The sequence below is a fragment of the Musa acuminata genome, chromosome BXJ1-1, assembly GCF_036884655.1.
Source record: "Musa acuminata AAA Group cultivar baxijiao chromosome BXJ1-1, Cavendish_Baxijiao_AAA, whole genome shotgun sequence".
NCBI classification, from domain to species: Eukaryota; Viridiplantae; Streptophyta; class Magnoliopsida; order Zingiberales; family Musaceae; genus Musa; species Musa acuminata.
Window position 1 is genome coordinate 27815820 of NC_088327.1, and position 8640 is coordinate 27824459.

The following is an 8640-nucleotide window of genomic DNA, read 5'->3' on the forward strand; positions in this document are numbered from 1 at the left end:
AAATCATCAAACCAAAATCATTTTCAAGATATTCATAAAAAGATGATAAAATAGATTCATCAAACCAAGAATTTTCAAGAAAAATACTTTTATCTATTTAGTTGTTTCATATAAGTATGCCTTTGTCCTTTTTGTGCCAAAAAATATATATATATCATCAATCATTTACTATCGAAAAACAAATTTCTTCATAACAACCATCAAGATCATTATGTATAACTTTTAAAATCTCATGCTTAAAATGGTATTAAAACATTTAATATTTTCATTCCATCATTTTGCAGTTTTATTGAACATAATTTTGAATGATTCTTATAGATAACTAAAACTTCTTTAGTTTTAATTTATATGATTAACTTTATCTTAGCATGCTCAAATTTTGTTCATATGTCAAAACCATACATCATGTTTGAAAACCAAAGACAAGGTTCAAAAAAAAAAAAATCATCAACCCTTCCATTCAAAAGTCATGCATCGTCATTGAAAATCAATATGGAAATCGTCAAAATACAAATTCTTGCTTCTCAATCATATATATAAGATTAATCTTACTAGGTGTATAAGCATTAGATTTATATCTAACATTTTACTGCATTAACATAACATATGCAATTTTCAAGAAAATTAATCCTAAACTAAATTAAGAATAACTCAAGAAAGTATTATGTAATATCGAAATAAATTAGTGGGATTTTGATTACCTCATTGTTGTAAGAGGGTGAGGCATAGTTTGCCACCTCGCCTTTCTTGATTTTCTCCTCGTATTCGGAAGAGCTCAATTCATCCCAACTTTTATTTTTCTTGCGTTCAAAGCAAGTAGTTCCATTCTTTTTGCTTTTTAATTTTTGTTTCATTTGTAGTTTAAGTTCACCATCACTTGAGCTTATGCTCGAGTGGTATTCATGTGTTCTATGTCCCAAATCCTTCCTATCATTTGGAAGGTTGTTCTCGAGTTTCTTTTTTGTCACATTGTTCATTTCGTAGGTCATTAGAGACCCAATAAGTTCTTCAAGAGGGAATGTTTTAAGGTCCTTGGCCTCTTGAATGGCCGTAACTTTTGGATCCCAACTTTTTGGAAGGGATCTTAAGATTTTAGTGACTAGTTCAAAATTAGAAAAACTTTTACCAAGAGCTTTGAGTCCATTGATGACATCCGTGAACCGGCTGTACATGTCTCCGATGGACTCACTTGGTTTCATCCGGAAAAGTTCGTAAGAATGCACAAGAATATTGATTTTGGACTCTTTCACTCGGCTAGTGCCTTCATGAGTGACCTCTAGAGTTCTCCAAATATCAAAAGCCGAGTCACACATCGAAACGCGATTAAATTCACTTTTGTCAAGTGCACAATATAAGGCATTCATAGCCTTTGCATTTAAAGAAAACATCTTCTACTCCAAATCATTCCAATGGTTCATTGGGAGAGAAGACATTTCAAATCCATTTTCGACTATGTCCCATAAATTCAAATCCAAAGAAAGTAAGAAAACTCTCATTCGAGTTTTCCAACAAGTGTAGTCCGTCCCATTGAAAAAGGGAGGACGAATGAGAGAGTGACCCTCTTGAAAGCCATAAAGAGACATTTCTATTTGGGTGTTAAACCAAAGTAGAAAACCGTGGCTCTGATACCAATTGTTAGGATCAGAGTGGCACTAAGAGGGGGGGGGTGAATTAGTGCAGCGGATTAAAACTTCGGTTTTAGTAAAATCTTCTTACGATAAGAACGGAACTTGAAAAGCTTAACTTGAAAGCGTATTCTTAAAGTTGCGCAGCAAAGGTAATGATGAAACAAAGCAAGTAAGAAGATTTGCAGTAATGTAAATGACAATAAGAAATGCAAACCAGAGATTACGCCGTTTTTAAAGTGGTTCGGTCAAGTGACCTACATCCACTTGCGAGGCCCCTCTTCGATGAGGCTTCCACCTTCCACTAGCAAATCTCTTGAAAGTGAAGGGTGAATACCTCTCTTACAACTTTTATAAGCGGTTCACTCTCTTACAGATTTTCAACAAGAAAGAAGGAGGTGAACACTTGCAAATTGAAAACAAGACAAGCTAACACTTTTCTAAGGCTTTTCTCTCAAACACTTGCTGCTCAAAAAGTTGTTCTCTCAGTTGAGATTTGAGGGGTATTTATAGGCCTCAAGAGGATTCAAATTTGGGCTTCAAAATTTGAATTCTCTTTGGGTTCCCGCTGTTGGAGGTGCCACCGCCCAGCCAAGCGGTGCCACCGCCCAGCGCTCGGGTGCTGGGCGGTGCCACTGCCCAGCCAGGAGGTGTCACCGCCTGGCTCTTATCAGCTCACTGGTTGGGCTCCAAACTTGGCCAAACCAGTCCGAACTCGGGCCCAATTGGCCCCTACTTGGGTTATAGGATTAACACCTAATCCTAACCCTAATTAACGTGCTAACTATGAATTTAAAGACATTTTCTAAGCTATTACAAAGTCTGCAAGTCAAGACTTCTTTCGACGAGCTTCCGGCTAACTTCCGGCAGTCTTACGACAAACTCTCGGAAACCATTCTGCGGACTCCCGGGAAGCTCGTAGACTTCACGATTTGATCTCGGCGAGTTCCAACGAGCTTCTTAGGCAAGCTCCGATCTTTCTCGGTGAGCTCCCCGAACTTCCAACGAACCTTCCGGCGAGCTTCCGAAAAACCCTTCGGCAAGCTCCCTACTCATTCTCGGTTAGTTCCGGCAGCATTCCCGACGAACCTTCGGACTTCCGTCGAACTCTCGAACTCCCAACGAATCCTTCGCGCTTGACTCCGGCACTTTGTTTTGCTTTATGTCTTTGTCGTTATCGTAGTTAATCCTGCACACACAAGCAAACACTCTACTCCGATCTAGACAATTATTATAACGCAAATTGACATTTTTTTGCCCGGCACGTCATTGGTTGGCGCTTCGTCCGATTCTTCGGTGCATCGTCCTCTCTTGCGGCTTGTTGCCCAATCGGCGGTTGACCTCCGCAACCCCGATATCCTTGGCGCAATTTCGCTCTCCTTGGCTCGATGCCCGACGCCCAAAGCCTTCTGCCATCCAATATCCTGACGTGATCTCCTCCGATGCAATGTCAATTCCTCCTGCGTTAATTGTCTAATCCTGATCGAGTAGACCTGTATCACTCAAAATGTAGTCAAACATTTAAACACAATCAATTAGTTTCATCATCAAAATCCGAGATTCAACACAACTAAACTTGCACCAAGAACTAGGCGACCTCATGCAATGTTTTTCAAGAAAAGGGCCTCTCACACAACTGGTAAAGGTTACTTTCAGATGCGCTATTTGGTGGATGTAGAAAGAGAGATGTAATAGAATTTTTGAATGTCAACACACAAACAATGCTCAGCTCTTGAAAGAGATTATTAGAGACTCAAGATCCTGTATGGAGCATGATCTCAAAACCGAGCACTTTACCCGAAGAGAAAAAGATATTTTTATCATATTTAATTTTGCTATTAGCTAAAGATCTTGAGAATGATGCCAAATAATGTACCCACAGGTAGTTTTGATATAACTAGATAAATATTTTCTATGTTGACTATAATTAGGAGTTATAGTCTACAACATGAGTAGTCAAAACTATCGCATTCGCACTCTATGAGTTACTTGGCTTTGTCTATGACTTGTATAAATAAAACTATTTGTAGAAACTTTACACATAATCAAATTACTTTTACTTACAAAAAAAAAAAGGATTCTGGAATATTAAGTTTAATTTGTGTAATGATATGATCTTATGGTAAACATTGGTTTTGTGATTGTATAGACTCTAATACTTGTGAATTTATGTTGTGGTTATTATTTTGGTGAGTTACGTTCATATTTTATGAATAATCGAATGATGTGTTGTATGTTTATGAACTGCACAGGGTTTATAAATTTGTAGATTATTGTCACGACCCGACAAAATATCGACAATATTTAAGATCTTCATCACAACAAACCCAGGATCCAAACACATATTTGAGGTCACTAAGAAAACATTCAGATCAAAAATTTCACTTCTATAATCTACCAATTCATAACCCTGTGCAATTCATAAACATAGCACACATCTCTCGATAATTCATACAATCTGAACTCAACTCATCAAATTAAAAACCACAATATAAATCCACAAGTGGGGAAGTCTATGCAGTCACCACAATCATCGATTTACCATAAGATCATATCATTACATGAATTTAACTTAACATTCCAAAATCCTATACACAAGGGATCCTTTATCTTACACAAAATCCACAGGTTTAGATTCATCGTCACATTTCATTAGATGCAAGGTAGCTCATACACAACTACATATATGCTAACAAAAGTTCTGCCCAACGTCTTCTAAACTTTCCACTGCCTCAGCCCATTCTTAACATTTAAGCAAGCGATACGCTATCCTGAAAAATTTATCAACAAACGGGGTGAGCATAAAGAGCTCAGCAAGTGACTAGCATATCCATATCAAAAGGGTACAATTTCCAAAGAGATACAGTTTCAAAACACAAAGCAGAATATACGATTTCGTAGACATAATATCATTAGGAGCAGAATCACAGTTTGTCCTTTCAATCATGCATATTTGGTTCCTGACAGATAGGGCATAGAGTAATTGGAGCATATCAGAGACAAAGGAAACATATCGGAGCTTATCAATGGCATATAAAATGTTTCGAAGCATATCAACGGCATATGGAACATTTCGAAGCAAAATCATCAGTGAATGAAGCCTTTCAGAGCATATAGGTACACATATCGTACAAGAGCTCAAACGTCGTCCTTGACGTTGCAATCATATCAATCTTATCCAGAGTATGAACAGAAATTTCTCACCAAAACTCTGGATGTCATATCAAACATATAGAGGGTGTAGTGGGATCTCAGTCAGAATGTGATTCATCCATTTCTGAATGACCACCTTGTTGAATCTCGGATTTTGATGATGAAACTAATTGATTGTGTTTAAATGTTTGACTACATTTTGAGTGATACAGGTCTACTCGATCAGGATTAGACAATTAACGCAGGAGGAATTGACGTTGCGTCGGAGGAGATCACGTCAGGATATTGGATGGCAGAAGGCTTCGGGCGTCGGGCATCGGGCCAAGGAGAGCGAAATTGCGCCAAGGATATCGGGGTTGCGGAGGTCAACCGCCGATTGGGCAACAAGCTGCAAGAGAGGACGATGCACCGAAGAATCGGATGAAGCGCCAACCAATGACGTGCCGGGCAACAGAATGTCAATTTGCGTTATAATAATTGTCTAGATCGGAGTAGAGTGTTTGCTTGTGTGTGCAGGATTAACTACGATAACCAAAAAACACAAAGCGAGAATACCGGAGTCAAGTTCGATGGACGTTTAAGAGTCCGAAGAATCGTCGGAGATGCTGCCAGAACCAACCGAGAAGAAATCGGGAACCTGTCGGAATTTTCGGAAGTTCGCCGAAGAGATCGTCGGAGGTTCACGGAGATCACCGAGAAGGCTCGACTACTCATTAAAGTCATCACAAGTTCGGGAGCTTGCTAGAAGCCCGTCAGCAGAAAGTTCGTCGGAAAGCTCGCCAGAACAAGACTCGACGTTCGCGGTTGAAAATTTGCTTAGGATGTGTTTTGGTTATGTAGTCCACTTGTAATTAGGATTAGGATTAAGAGATAATCCTATATCCTGGTTAGGGGCCAACTGGGCCCAAAGTCAGAGTTGGTTTAGGCTAAAAATTAAGCTAAACCAGCGAACTAGAGAGCCAAGATTGAAGCCCAACTAGTGGCTGAAAACACTGTAGTCGGGCTGAAAACACTGTAGGCGGTGGCACCGCCTAGCTGGGCGGTGGCACCGCCCACCACCCGAGAGCTGGGCGGTGACACCTCCTGGCTGGGCGGTGGCACCGCCCAGCACCCGAGCCCTGGGCGGTGGCACCGCTTGGCTGGGCGGTGGCACCTCCAACAGCGGGAACCCAAAGAGAATTCAAATTTTGAAGCCCAAATTTGAATCCTCTTGAGGCCTATAAATACCCCTCAAATCTCAGCTGAGAGAACAACTTTTTGAGCAGCAAGTGTTTGAGAGAAAAGCCTTAGAAAAGTGTTAGCTTGTCTTGTTTTCAATTTGCTAGTGTTCACCTCCTTCTTTCTTGTTGAAAATCTGTAAGAGAGTGAACCGCTTGTAAAAGTTGTAAGAGGGGTATTCACCCTTCACTTTCAAAAGACTTGCTAGTGGAAGGTGGGAGCCTCATCGAAGAGGGGCCTCGCAAGTGGAGTAGGTCATTTGACCTAACCACTCTAAAAATCGGCGTAATCTCTGGTTTGCTTTTTATTATTGTCATTTACATTACTGCAAATCTTCTTACTGCTTTAGTTCCTTATTACTCTTGCTGCGCAACTTTAAGAACACGCCTTCAAGTTAAATTTCTCAAGTTTTGTTCTTAACATACGAAAGATTTTTTTATTAAAACCGAAGTTTTAATCCGCTGCACTAATTCACCCCCCCTCTTAGTGCCGCTCCGATCCTAACAATTGGTATCAGAGCCACGGTTTTCTACTTTTGGTTTAACACCCAAATAGAAATGGCTCTTTATGGCTTTCAAGAGGGTCACTCTCTCATTCGTCCTCCCTTTTTCAATGGGACGGACTACACTTGTTGGAAAACTCGAATGAGAGTTTTCTTACTTTCTTTGGATTTGAATTTATGGGACATAGTCGAAAATGGATTTGAAATGTCTTCTCTCCCAATGAACCATTGGAATGATTTGGAGAAGAAGATGTTTTCTTTAAATGCAAAGGCTATGAATGCCTTATATTGTGCACTTGACAAAAGTGAATTTAATCGCGTTTCGATGTGTGACTCGGCTTTTGATATTTGGAGAACTCTAGAGGTCACTCATGAAGGCACTAGCCGAGTGAAAGAGTCCAAAATCAATATTCTTGTGCATTCTTATGAACTTTTCCGGATGAAACCAAGTGAGTCCATCGGAGACATGTACACCCGGTTCACGGATGTCATCAATGGACTCAAAGCTCTTGGTAAAAGTTTTTCTAATTTTGAACTAGTCACTAAAATCTTAAGATCCCTTCCAAAAAGTTGGGATCCAAAAGTTACGGCCATTCAAGAGGCCAAGGACCTTAAAACATTCCCTCTCGAAGAACTTATTGGGTCTCTAATGACCTACGAAATGAACAATGTGGCAAAAAAGAAACTCGAGAACAACCTTCCAAATGATAGGAAGGATTTGGGACATAGAACACATGAATACCACTCGAGCATAAGCTCAAGTGATGGTGAACTTAAACTACAAATGAAACAAAAATTAAAAAGCAAAAAGAATGGAACTACTTGCTTTAAACGCAAGAAGAACAAAAGTTGGGATGAATTGAGCTCTTCCGAAGACGAGGAGAAAATCAAGAAAGGCGAGGTGGCAAACTATGCCTCACCCTCTTTCAACAATGAGGTAATCAAAATCCCACTAATTCATTTCGAAATTACATAATACTTTCTTGAGTTATTTTTAATTTAGTTTAGGATTAATTTTCTTGAAAATTGCTTGTGTTATGTTAATGCAATAAAATGTTAGATATAAATATAATGCTTATACACCTAGTAAGATTAATCTTATATATGTGCTTGAGAAGCAAGAATTTGTACTTTGACGATTTCCATATTGATTTTCAATGTCGATGCATGACTTTTGAATGGAAGGTTTTATGATTTTTTTATGAACCTTATCTTTGGTTTTCAAACATGATGTATAGTTTTGACATAAGAACAAAAATTTGAAGTATGCTAATATAAAGTCAATCATATAAAGTAAAACTAAAGAAATTTTAAATATCTATAAGAATCATTCAAAATTATGTTCAATAAAACCTTACTTGATGTTGTAATGAAACTATTGAAAGTTTTGATGCTATGATTTGATGATTTTATGCATGAGATTGTAAAGTTATACATGATGATTTTTTGGTCTTGATGGTTTTTATGACAAAATTCATTTTTCGATCCTAAATGTTGATGCACATTTTTATCTAGCATAAATGACATGAATTTAAATAACTAAAAAGAGAAAAGCATTGTTCTTGAAAATTATTTTTCTCTATCTTGTTGATTTATATGAATCCCTTGAAAATGATTTTGGTTTGATGATTTGAATTACAAATGAGTTATATCAAAATCATGATATTGATTTGACTTGAAGTAATGAGTTGAAATCATTTTTTTTTGGAATTATGTGTTGCACTTTTTTATCTTGATGATCTTTGATTTTTTTTGTTTTAAAACGATGATGCATGGATTTGAAAGAAAAGGAGATGCATGCATGGAATCAATCAATAAGTTGAAACAAAAGGAGGAAAGATTTTTTATTGAAAATTTTCTTTTTCTCTATCTTATTGATTTATACCTAAGAGACCAATAAAATTATTTATGTCATTTTGAATCTCTTGAAAGAAATGTTGAGATTTTGATGATTTAGACGATTTGAATTTGAATGAGTTTTATCTAAAATCATGATCTTGATTCCGTGATATTTACAAATTAAGATTTATTATGAATCAAGATTTTTCATTAATCGATCTCCTAAGATTTTCTTTTGATTATTAATGAGTAGGTTTTTCAAAAAGAAATCATGTCTTCTGGTATTCACATGTTCTAATCCTT